We start from the raw sequence: 12,789 nt of genomic DNA on the forward strand, positions 1-12,789 counted from the left end.
GGGTGTTAGGGAGTAATGAGTCCTGAGCATGGTGAGGCCTGGAAGCTGCTGGCTCACAATCCTAATTGGTATGTGGTCCATGAATGTGGTCCCACTGCCAGGATGGCCTGCAGGGTAAGGACCTGGATTATTGAAATTCTCTGAGAAATGATACCAAGACAGGATTAGATGTTATTAGGGCACATATATGTGAGGGAAAATGGGGTGGGGGAAGCCATGGGAGGCTGGGAGAGCATCATTTATAACACTGACCTGAACGTGTGAAAGAGAGAGGGAAGTGAGGATGGCAGGTTGAGAGGAAGCATATTTGATTGTAGAACAATTCGAAGAAAGTTCTGGCAAGCCAATTTGGAGGTGGGGCGTGGTGTTTCTCAAGACAAAGTGCCTGTCAGAGGAGTCTTGCCTCTCGCAGGAATGGGTTTCCCTTATGTTCCCACAATGCTCAGTCTCTGACTGGAAGGAGCCTGTAGGAAGTGTCACCTCTGCAGGCACAGAGCCTGGTGCTGTGCCTAATGGTGGGGAGACAGGTGTTGTAACAGATGGTGGAATAACTCTTTCTGGAAGAGGTGTTGTGAATGCCTCTAGGTGTGTGCGGCATTGGGGCGCCTCTTTCTCAACCTTCTGTTGACTTTGAAACTACAGTTTAAGAGCCATCTGCTCACATTCAGCTGTTGAGCTGCCGCTTCCTCCCTCCCTTACCTTGACCATATTGCCTGCTCGGTTGAGCCTCAGTTTCCCCTTATGTAAGACAAGGCAGGTAGATTTGCCTTTAAGGCCCAGAGCGCACCTGCAAAGAAATGACTAACAAGCCTTTGCTCAGAAGTCTGAGGGGCCTTCTCAGTCCTGCACTGATGGTCTGGTTTGCTGGGCGGCCCCGGCAGCTTGACCTGGAGGACGCTTCTTCCCACCTCCTCTCTTCCTTCCCCCTCCCCCTTTCTTACTCTTGCCCCGCCCCTTCCCCTCCCCCTTCTTCCCCCTCCCCCTCCCTTCCCCCAGCAGGAGGGAAGGAGCCCTTGGGGGCTCTGTAAACCCGGGAAAGAAGCTGATTGGTCTGGCCTGGGCCAGGTGTCTGCTCTGGTCCAATCAAGTACGCTCAGGGGGAGGAGCCACTTGCCAGCCACGTGGGGGTGGAGCCTTGGAGCTGCTCAGCACCTGGGGCGGCTCCCGCAGGTCTGGTGACGCGGCTCCCTTGACGCCTGCCCAGTGGGGCAGGTGCGAGGCAAGGAGCGAGCTCTGATTTATCTGGGTGAGGCGCTTGGCAACACCTGACCCCAGCGCTGCCTGGGTGAGAGGCCCTGCGGTTTCCCACCCGAGATGCTGACCGCTGCGGGGGCAGGTCGCGCTCTGTGTAGCCCTGGCAGCCACCCAGGTCGGGAACACCGCCCTCTGCCTGCCTTAGCGGGGACGCCCTGGTAGGTACCCTGCCCTGCGGTTAAATAACCCCGCTGTACTCTTGGGTTTGGGCCCAGCTCTTTCCCCAGCTCAAGCAAGTTCCTTCTCTTCAGGCCTCGGTTCCCTCATCTGCCAAGTGGCTTGCAGCTGGCTGGCCGGTGGGGGAGAGGCCGTGTGTTGTGGAGGATTGGACCTCAGCTTTCGAGCTGACTTGAATCAAGCTTCTCCTTGGTGTGTGTGACCTTGGGCAAATTACTCAATCTCGTGAAGCCTCAATTCCCCATCTATAAAAGAGGAACAAAGAATAATCTCTCTTTTGTTCCCCCAAAAGGTGATGTGAAGATTCAGTAAGGGAATGCATGAGAGCTCTGAGCACGGTGTGTAGCACGATGGGACGGTGCTATGCACAGGCCCAGGGCACACTCATTCACCTCTTATCCTTTGCTCTTCTCCAGCCTCGCGCCCCATGGTTCCCTGGCTCATGGGCCAAGCGGTGATCATGCCCGCCCACCGTGCGCACATAACCACACCTGAAGAGTGGGATGAACTGCAGACGTTCTGCCTGGATGGCCCCAGCCTCATCCATTCAGCGCCTTATTGAAGTGGCAGGTAAGTCCCTGTCCTAGGGACTTCTGTGCAGGGCCGAACACATCCTGCTGAGTGAGTGCTCACTGCAGGCTTAGGGAAAGCCTGTCTTTGGTGTCTGGACGGCTAGATTTCAGCCCAGTGTTTGCCATTCACTTCCTGTGTGAATTCCCCCAACCCACAAACTAAATAAAGGTTCCATGAGCTGTGAGGGAGGACATTCACAGGGAGGAGAAGGGAAAGGAAGTTAGGTCTGGGGATCCAGAGGTCTTGGGTACCTGGTGCGGCCAAGGAGGTGGGCAGATTCTGGACCACCTTGTCCTGAGGCAGATTTTGGAGCAAGACAGCTACTGGAGTGGGAGCCACTGTAGTGGTTGCCTGGTGGCACAGCCTGGCTCATGGGCATTATACAGCTGTGCAGAGCTCCCTGGAGTAGCAGAATGCTTCCCTAGTGTCTAAGAGGGTTTTCCACAGCCTGGACTTAGTGTGTTTGTGATGTCCACTACAGTGTGGCACAGATAGGCACAGAAGACAGGAGAACCCAGAGAGGCTGAGGTGGGGCCCAGAGAGAGGCCATGTGTGGTCGGTGGGCACCAATGTCCAGACATCTTGAGGAGGACAGCATGGCAGATGACCATGCTCATGCTCCCCCTCTCCCACCTCAGCACTACATCATCCCTACCCCAACCCAAGAAGTAAGGTATAGCCTTGAACAAGATTAGGTGTCTTGCATTTGGGTGAAATGAGGGTTCAAAATAGAAATACAATTCAGCTAGATAAAGGAAAGAGTTCTGTTTCTCATGTACCTAAGTTTGGAACCTGAGATTTGTATCTGCCACACAAGGATAAAGGGGACATTTTGTTGGTTCATACAGATAAAAAGAGGTGGCATTCAAAGAGAATCAAACTAGCACTGATTCTTACATCTGCAATTCTGGACGACAAAATTTCAGCAGACCATTAGGGCAAAGATTTGTGATCTAAGGAGCCTTCATCCCAGTCAATATGCCATTAATTCCATCAAAGCAACTTGGGGGCACTTGTGAACTGAGGAAAATACTCAGACTGAATGAAAACTAGATTTGAAGAAAGATCTCAGAATGCAATGAAATATATATAGTTAGATGTATACATAGGAGAAAGAATGGAGACATCGCTAAATCTAAATAAACAACAACAGGGTGATTAATCATTCATAGTTTCAGGTAGTGATTCTTAAAGAACTATAGAAAGCCTATTAAAAGTAAGAAATGATATAACCTAAGTCTGTAGTATCCACTATGGTGACCACATGTGGCTCTTTAAATTTATTTATTTTTTTAAACATTTATTTATGCATACAAGAGCTCGGGTACAGGCCAGAGGTGCGGGGGGGTGGGGTGGCTGGGGGCGGGGGTGGTGGTGAGAGGATTCACCAGAGACAGAGTGGGAAGCAGAACAGGCAGATCAACTGAAATACACTGCTGAGGGGAGCAGTGGGCGAGTCAGGAGAGGTCTGCTGTGCCATGTGGGTAGCTCCCTGGCCAGCTGGGGATCGAACTCACATTGCAGAGGCTGCAGATTGCTTCATAGTGCTGTGCTTAACCCCTTGCATCACCAGGGAGACCCTAAATTTTAATTAAGGTAAAATAAAATATTCAGTTCCTCAGTTGCATTAGCCACTTTTCAAGTGTTTAGTTACACATCGTCGTTGGTAAAGTCCATCATTATAGAAAGTTCTTTTAGGCAGTGCTGGTCGAAATAATTAGCAAATCCATGTAGAGGAAAGGATGTTTTGGAGAATAGAGAATAAAAGTATTCTAAAGGTCTTCTGAAAGGATGGGGGGAAGTATGAACAGGCAAAGCCAGCAGCAAAATTGAAAAGTGTAGTAGAATTTCTAAATAAGCCCCTATGACCATGGTCATGGTGCCCCTATGACCCGTGAAATAAAGAACAGAGAAATTTGACCAAACCAAAAAAGGGAAAGTAGAAGGGAGAGGGGGAATATAATGCAGAGTAAATGTGAAATTATTATTTTTTTCAAAGAGATGATTTTCTTTATTTTTTTATTGTCCTAATTTGCCCTCGTAGTGTTTAAATAGTAGACAGAGCTGTGTTTATTATTCTTAAGTGAATGTAAAATTAGGTAAGAGGAATAAAACTAAATTAATTAACTATCACAATAACTGATCTGGATCATCTCCCCTGTCACAAGTCAAAGATGCCATTTCTAGTAGATGTGTACAGAAATATCCCCTGGGACTAAACACTAAAATGATGCATAAATTTTTTGAAAATATTTTGTAACACATAACTTAGATGACAGAAAATAAGGGAAGTGTCAGTGTTTAGAAGCATCAAGAATTCTTGACTCCACCCAAGTAAGTGTATTTTGGAGCCAGCATTTACCTAAAGGATATCTGCCTATCCTTGGTGATTCCAAGCCTGTGTTCAACAGGCTACATAGCTTGTGGCATAGAAGATAATTCCTGGGGCCCAAGCAAGGTGGGAAATAGATTAGAAGATCTCTATATAAAGCCTAAATCCAGAAGGCTAGTAAACTAGGAAACAAAAAGGCCCACAAGACTTGTCTGATTCTGTTTTCAGTAGGATTGGAATAGAGGAAAGATGGTCTTCCCTGAGAATTTCTAGGAAAAGCCCAGTTTGAAGTGGGTTTGGTGCCAGAATTCATACTGCCTGTATTGCTCCCTGTGCTCCTCTCCACCCCCAAAACCCTAAAAATTCAATTGAAAGTATTCCCTAGATGCCAGATAAAGTAATTGCAAATGTTCCCGGAGGAACACACCTTCAATATAGGCTTCAAGGAATTCTCACAGATAAACTTTCAAGGAACAGAAGGTCATACTAAAAAAACAAAAACAAACAAACAAAAAACCCCCCAAATCATAGCATTAAACAGAAGAGAAACTAAGCTACCTGAAGCAAGAGTCAGCAGAAAAACCATTGCTGACTAAGAACACCAACAAAAGATATTAGAATTATCTGTTATTGGTATAAAATAATTATGTGAGTTTTACTTAAAGAAATTTAAGAGGTGATTGAAAGAAAGTATGATAAAAGAATGAGGGAATATCAAAACAGACCAGATGAATTTGTAAAAGAACCAATAGAATTTCTAGAAATTACAACTATTATGGACATTAAAACCTAATAAATGAAGGACTGGTTCTGGGAAAGATGGAATAAACACATTCTACCTTGTCTCTTACTGAATACAATTATACACCCTGACAGAATGTATGGACCAACCCTCTGAAGACTTGAAAAGTAAATGATAACCAATAAATCAGAGAAGGAATCACAAATTTCAAAGCACAATTGAACAGGGTTGAATTTCTCTCCCCCCCTTTTTTTTAAAGATTTATTTATTTATGCATATAAACCTGGGGTACAGGCCAGAGATGTGGGTGGTGAGAGGATTCACCAGAGACAGAGCGGGGAACAGAACAGGCAGACTGACTGAAATACACTGCTGCGGTGAGCAGTGGGTGAGAGAGGAGAGGTCTGCCTCGCCATGTCGGTTGGTCCCTGGCCGACCAGGGATCGAACTCATGCTGCAGAGGCTGCAGATTGCTTCATAGTGCAGTGCTTAACCCCTTGCACTACCAGGGAGGCCCTCTCTCTCCCTTTTTTTCCTTCAGTATTACTTAGCCTGGACTTAAGGCAGCCTGAAACCTGGAGGGATACAATATGTATAGGCTGAAAGAGCTTCAGGACAGCAGACTCTTTCAGATTGTTTCTGGTTGGAGAGTAGGAAATAAGATCTTAAGCATCAGAGGGAGAGGGTGGGTTTTCCTGTTTCTTTCTCTTTTTTTTTTTCTTTCACCCTTATCGCATCCTTCAGATGATTTTGCAATGGTGATAATGGCAGCATCAGTCAACTAGTATCTAAAATTCTGAGGGAAAGAAAACTTTTACCAGAAGAACTGCAAACTCAAGAGCATGGGCAAATTCCTGTTGCCTTTCCCCACCTCTCTCTCTTCCTACTGCTTAGTCTGGACACAGATGTAGTCATAAGACATGCATAGCAGAACTGGGAAATCAAAGTCTCATATTTCTGACTGGGAAACTGGAAAGAGAGGCCTCAGGGAGCCTGAAAGTGTTGGTGTGATTGTGGAGAGAAGAGAGCATAAGAGAGTGAATTTCTGGGATTGCTTCCAAACTGTTTTCCTAAACTGAATATGAAAGGCTTTGAAAACTGTACTTTGGGGTAGCCCACTGCTTAGGTCCCAGACCTGGTGTTGCATATCTAGGGCACATTTGAGCAGCAAAAGACTTTGAAAACTTAACTGCTATTAGAACCAGATTCTGTAGAAAATGTATCGAAACTTTCAAACTATACCTAGCCTACCTCAATTGTGTGTTTGTCTATAATCAATTATATATATGTATGTCCATGTATATCATAATTCTCCTGCCCACCTGCTTTAAAATAAATACCAAAGGAAATTTTTCAGATGATACCGTAGGGAAAGGTGGAACATTGGTTATGAAGGATGAACAGAAATGATAAATATCTGGGTAAACAGACTTCGTTTTCTCTTGAGTTCTCTAAAGTATAACTGGCACTTGAGAGCAAGAATTATAACAACATGTGATCTTTTCAATATAGATCTAGTATGTAAGACAGCTATGATAAAAAGAAAGGAGGGCGAGGGGACTGCTCTAAGTAGTAAGATTTCTACATTCCACTTAAGGTGGTAAAGTACTGGTTATAAGTAGACAGTGAAAAATTAAGTATGTATATTATAATTCCTCCTGAATTATACAAAGAGCTATAGTAAAAATATAATAGAGAAATTAAAATGGAATATTAAAATGTTTAAATAACTTACAGGAATAAGGAAACAAACAGAGGAACAACAACAACAACAACAAAAAAAAAAAACAACAGAGAGAACAAAAGGAAATAAATCATAAAATGGCAAATCTAAATCCAAACGTAATTACATGAAATATAAGTATACTAAACATACCAATGAAAAGATAGAAATGGTTAAAATGGATTAAAGAAGTAAGGTGTCACTATCTGCTATTTGTAAATATATTGATATGATGATGTAGAGGTTAAAAGACTAAGATACAGGTACGAAAGAGTATTGAGCAGTACTCTTTATTTTTTTTAAAGATTTATTTATTTATGCATACAAAAACTGGAGTACAGGCCAGAGGTGTGTGTGGGGGTGTGTGTGTGAGAGAGAATTCACCAGAATTCTGGGGAACAGAACAGGGAACAGAATAGGCAGATCGACTGAAATAACACTGCTGAGGGGAGCAGTGGGCAAGTCAGGAGAGGTCTTCTGTACCATGTGGGTAGCTCCCTGGCCGGGGATCGAACTCATGCTGCAGTGGCTGCAGATAGCTTCATAGGTTGCGTCTTAACCCCTTGTGCCACCAGGGAGGCCCAAGCAGTACTCTTTAAATGGGTGCTTTTATGATAAATGAATTACGCATCTGTAAAGCTATTAAAAAAATGTTATACCGTGCAAACACCAATCAAAGCAAAGTTGGATATATTAAAATATATTAAAATCAGACAAAGTAGACTTCAGAGAAGAGAAAATTACTAGGGATAAAGGGAAATATTCCATAGTAATAAAAGGCTCATTTCACCAAGAAGTCATAATAATTCCAAATGTGTCTGTATCTCATAACAGCACTTCAGAATGTTTGCAGCAAAAACTGATTGACCCAAAAGGAGAATGGAAAAACCCACAAGCATTGTTGAAAACATCAACTTTCTTCTTTCAGTAATTATTAGAAGAAAGATATAAAATAGGAGGGATATAGAGGAATTGAGCCATAAGTCTGCTGGATTTCATTGACACTTATAGAACATTCTAGCAGAAAATAATTTGAATTGTGCAAGTAACTTCACCAAGGTCATGGGTCATAAAACAAGTCTTAACCAATCACAATAATTGAAGTCATAAAAAGTATATTAGTTGATCATAATGAAATCAACTAAAAATTTATAGAAACAATAACTGGAAAATCTCAAAATTCTTGGAATTTGAACAATACACTTTAAAATAACTCATAGGTCAAAAAGAATGTCTCATAGGAAATTAGGAAATACATTGAACTGAATGAAAATGAAAAGAAAATGTGTCAACATTGTGAGATGTATTTTGGGCAATGCTCAGAGGGAAATTGATAGCATTAACTGGTTATGTTAGAAAAGAAGACAGACCTCAAATCAACAATTTAAGCTTCCACCTCCAAAAACTTGAAGTAGAGGCAGAAGGAAGGAAATAATAAAGATAAGATAAAAATTAAATGAAATTAAAAACAATAGAAAAAAACAAAACTAAGCTAGTTCTTTGAAAAGATGAATAAATTGATAAATCTGTAGGTAGATTGACTAAGAAAAAGAGAAAGAAGACACAGATTACCAATATCAGAAATGAGAAATTTTACTGCAGCAGATAAAGCTAATAAGGGAATACATTGAATAACTCTCCCAGTAAGTTGACACTTTAGTTAAAATGAGCTAATTTCTTGAAATTTCAGAAACTCATCCAAGGAGAAATAGATAACCAGAATAGTGCTATATTTATTAAAGAAGTTGAATTTATAGTTAAAATCCATAAAAAAAAGCAGACCCAGATGATTTCATTGGCAAATTTCACCAAATGTTTAAAGACTAAGTCAAATCAATATTTTTCACATATAATCACTTCCAGAGAATGGAAGGAAACACTTTCAATTCATTTTATGAGGTCAGCTTTATCCTGCTACCAAAACCAGACAAAGACAGCTTAGGAAAAGAAAACTCCGTATCAGTAATTCTCAGGAACATAAATACAAAAATCTCAACACAGTTTTAACAACAGTAATATGTTAATGGTAAATATGTTAATATTAAAGGATTAATCACTTTTGCCCCATTATATTAACAGACCTACATGATTGTATCATTCAATTCTGAAAAAGCATTAAATTCAGCTAGAAATGCCATAAAATACTCTCATAACATCCACAAAAACTCTCATAAAGTAGAAGTAGCAGGCTTCCTTAGCCTGCCGAAGGGTGTCAGCTTAAATAAGGGTGTAAACTGAAGCAAGCCCAAATTACCAGAAATTGAGTTTGTTCGGGAATAACAGAGAAATTAGGATTTGGAATTACAATATAGGAAATGCATGTGTAGAAAGCTACAGGCAAGTCTATTGAGGGTTTTGGATGGGCTGTATTTATGGGCCAGGAATGCAAAGACGGGGCAGTTCATCTGGAATGTAGGGAGTATGTTCATTGGTTTGAGGATGGGGAGAGAGACTTGGCCAATATTCATTGTTCAGGAGAATTTGGTCCTTGTAAATGGAAATCAGTCTTGTGGCTCTTCTTACATTTCACTTTTTTGAGGGCATCCACATAATATTCTTCATTAAATACTCTGTAGTTTCATTTAAAGTCCTTTCACAAGGACATATACAAAAGCACTTACATCGTACTCACTAGTGAAGCCTCAGTGCTTTCCTCCTATGATCAAAAAATAAGACAAAGTTGTTCCTTTTCATCATTCCTGTTAGACCTTGTCTTGGGAGCCTTAGTCACTAAGGCAAGACAAAGAAATAGAAGGCGTACAGTTTGGAAGAAAGAAATGAAACTCCCTGTTTTCAAATAACACGATTCTATGTAGAAAATCCCAAAGAATCTACAAAAAAATCTAGAGCTAATAAGACAGACTAACAACACTGCAGGATACAAGGTCAGTACACAAAAATCTGTCATATTTCTATACACCAGTAATGACCAATTGGAAACTGAAGTTTAAAAATAATATTTGCATAGCACTAAAAATTGAAGAAATTAGAGATGAACATTGCAAAACATTCCTAGGATCTGTGCTGAAAGTTACAAAACATTGGTGGAAGAAATGAAAAAAGAACTAAATAGGCATACTGTGTTCTAGGAAGACTCATAGAGAAGACTCAACATAGTTAGGATGCCAGTTCTCCCCAGATGGATCTATAAATTGATACAATTCCAGTAGAAATTCTGGCAGGGTTTTTTTTGAAGCTAGATATAAACTGACTTTAATGTTTATATGGAATAAGAGTAACCAAAATAGTTTTGAAAAAGAAGAGTAAAATTGGAGGACTCAATTAGCCAATTCAAAGCTAAAGTTGACCACATTAAGGACATAAATTAAGTCCCAACCACATTGTAAATAATTTGTATTATACAGGAAATATTGTAATGTAATTGTAATATTGTAATGTATAAGCATAATGTAATTAAGTAAAAAATCAATAGCAAAAATGACTTAAAAATTTAAACATTTGGAAATTGAGAAGTTCAATGCTAGACAACTGATGGATCAAAGAAAAACATAACAGAAATAAGAAATTAGAAAATATTTAGACTTGAGTGTTAATGAAAGTCCTGCCTATCAAAATGTGTTGGCTAATCTAAAGTGATACTTAGAGGGAAATTTATAGGCACAAGTGCTTATATTAGAAAGGAAGAAAGGCAGAACACTACTGAGCTGGGAGGCCTATTTAAGAAGTTAGACGAAGAATAGCAGAATAAACAGAAATGAAATAGAAGGAAGGAAAGATCAAAGCAAAAATTAATGAAATAGAAAACCCAATGAAGAAACCAACAAAGTCAACATTCAATAGGTTTTTATTGTTAATTACCAATAAAATTGACAAATTTTGTCACAGGTTCCCGGAGGTTAGTAGCAACCACAAAATCCAAACATCCAAACATTTCCATATAATCTTCAAAAACATACCGAATCACAAGAACAAATAGCAATAGTCTTATAGCATAATAAACTTCCACATACACCAGAAAGGGAAATTAAGAGGGGAAATAAACATTTGAAATCAACAGAGTTAACTCCAGAGCCTATGCTATGGTAGAGACTCAGAGAAAGGGCAGATGACTACAAGGTTTAATGGCGGGGAAGCTTGGCCAAACCATTCCCAGAAGATAAGCGTCTCACCCTGAGTGGGAACAGTGAGGCATCAGAGAGCTGTGTACTGGGGAATTGAAGAAAGGAGCTTGAAAGCGTGGGATCAAAGGTGACAATCTTATGAGGAGCCATTTTTGTGGGCAACAGAGATGATTTAGAGGGAGAAGAATCCTTGGATGATTGATTGTGAAGAAAAAAAGGGAGCAAGTGGTGGAAATTGAGGGTCCAAAAGAAACTTCCCATTAAGGGCACTTCACTAACTAACAGAAAAGGACTTTCTTGAACTGAGAAACTTAGTGAATCCTTTACCCTTGTCTATATAGGATGACCTGTACATGCTGACCTATATAAAAAAGGAATTCTGTATGAACAGGTGATGGCAGGCAATATCTACAAAAATCAACTACAAAATAGAAAATGGGAGTCAAATAATTTCAGAATTCTTTCTTCCCAACCAATGATGAAGCAGAGAATTTAATATACATAAAGTATTTGCAGATAGGAAAAATCAAAACCCACCTCAAATCAGAAATTCCAAAGCTCAGAAATGAAGTGGACAAAAGGAAAAAATGGAAAGATGCAAAACAAGAATTCACAAAATTCAGGACAGAAGTAGAAGAAAAAGACAAGATATTCTTAGAAATGAAGAAAAATCACAAAATGCCTAAAAGAGAACTGATTTGGCTGAAGATGTAATACAAGAATGAAAATAGCCAAGGGTACAAAAAGAAAATGAAGAGATTGAAAAGATCCGAGAGAAACTGATGACTAGAGAAGGCAGGCAAAGAAGATTCAGCTTTTCAACCTACAGTCCCTGAAATACGCTAAAAATCAAAGAGAAGTAAAATGTAAAACTATAGTATAACAACACTTTCTAGAACTATGGTAAGACTGGAATCTATGTGTGCAAAATCTTACTCTGCACATGGAATATAGATCTGGAACTTGAAGACATCAGACTTTTAAGGATAAAGAAATATCCTCTGGGCAGTGAATACAAGTAGACCAATTCCCTTAAAGGAGAGAAGATCAGTTTGGCATCAAACTGATTAATAGCTACATATGAAGAGAGACAACAATGGAACAGTTCATGAAACTCATGGAAAGAAAGTATAAATCGAGGATTTTTAGATCTAGATAGTCATACAGGCTATAGAATAGTTTTAAACAAACAAGGACTCAGAATACCATTTGTAAAACTCATTCCTGAGTAATCTACCTGAAGACCATCATTATTTTAATAATGAGACCTGGGTTCTAGTCTTTCCTGGGTCACTTTTTTGTGTGACCTTGGCATGTCACTGCCTCTCTTTGTACTAGTGATTGACTTTGGGGTCCCTTTGGCTTTAACCCTGTTGGTTTTATTTGGTCCTAATAAAGATCCTCAGGCTATAGACAGGTGAAATGGAGTGTAAAGAGCAGGGTCCTATGGTCCGATGGACTTAGGTTGAATACTTTCCCTGCCCCACCCTTTCATCATCCATCCATCATTCATCCATCACCCATTCACCCATACATACACATATCTGTCATCCATCCACCTACTCATTAAATATCTGAGACCTCCCAATGTGCTAGGCTTACTGGTAGACTCGTGGTGTGCCAAGGAAATCCAGAGAGCTTACATACTGGTGGGGGAGACAGACATTTAACTAAATAATCATATAAATGTATTATCACAAATTGTGGTGAAGATTGTGAGGGAAGCATGCAGGAGTCCTTGAACTTGGGAAGAGGTGGGGAATGGAATGTCCTCCCTGAAAAATGACTGGGTAGAGTCTGGCAGGATGGGGGGTAGTTTCTAGGGGAAGGTGTTGGGACCAGAGGGGACAACATGGGCCAGGAGATCTGTGGTGGGAGGAAGTGTGTTGAGGGGAGTGTGGCAGGA

General features: G+C 40.6%; 1 long non-coding RNA gene across 2 annotated transcripts in view; it reads left to right on the forward strand.

The window, feature by feature from the left end:
* LOC119238776 (uncharacterized) overlaps positions 1–12,789 on the forward strand; it is a 174,511-nt gene that overhangs the window by 12,759 nt on the left and 148,963 nt on the right. For both annotated transcript variants that reach the window (XR_008549326.1, XR_005123658.2), the window contains exon 3: positions 1,848–2,001. This is a non-coding gene — a long non-coding RNA (uncharacterized LOC119238776). The remainder of the gene's footprint in view (positions 1–1,847; positions 2,002–12,789) is intronic.

Source organism: Talpa occidentalis, unplaced genomic scaffold, assembly GCF_014898055.3.
Source record: "Talpa occidentalis isolate TD23 unplaced genomic scaffold, MPIMG_talOcc4v2.1 talOcc4.11, whole genome shotgun sequence".
In the NCBI taxonomy this organism is placed as follows: Eukaryota; Metazoa; Chordata; class Mammalia; order Eulipotyphla; family Talpidae; genus Talpa; species Talpa occidentalis.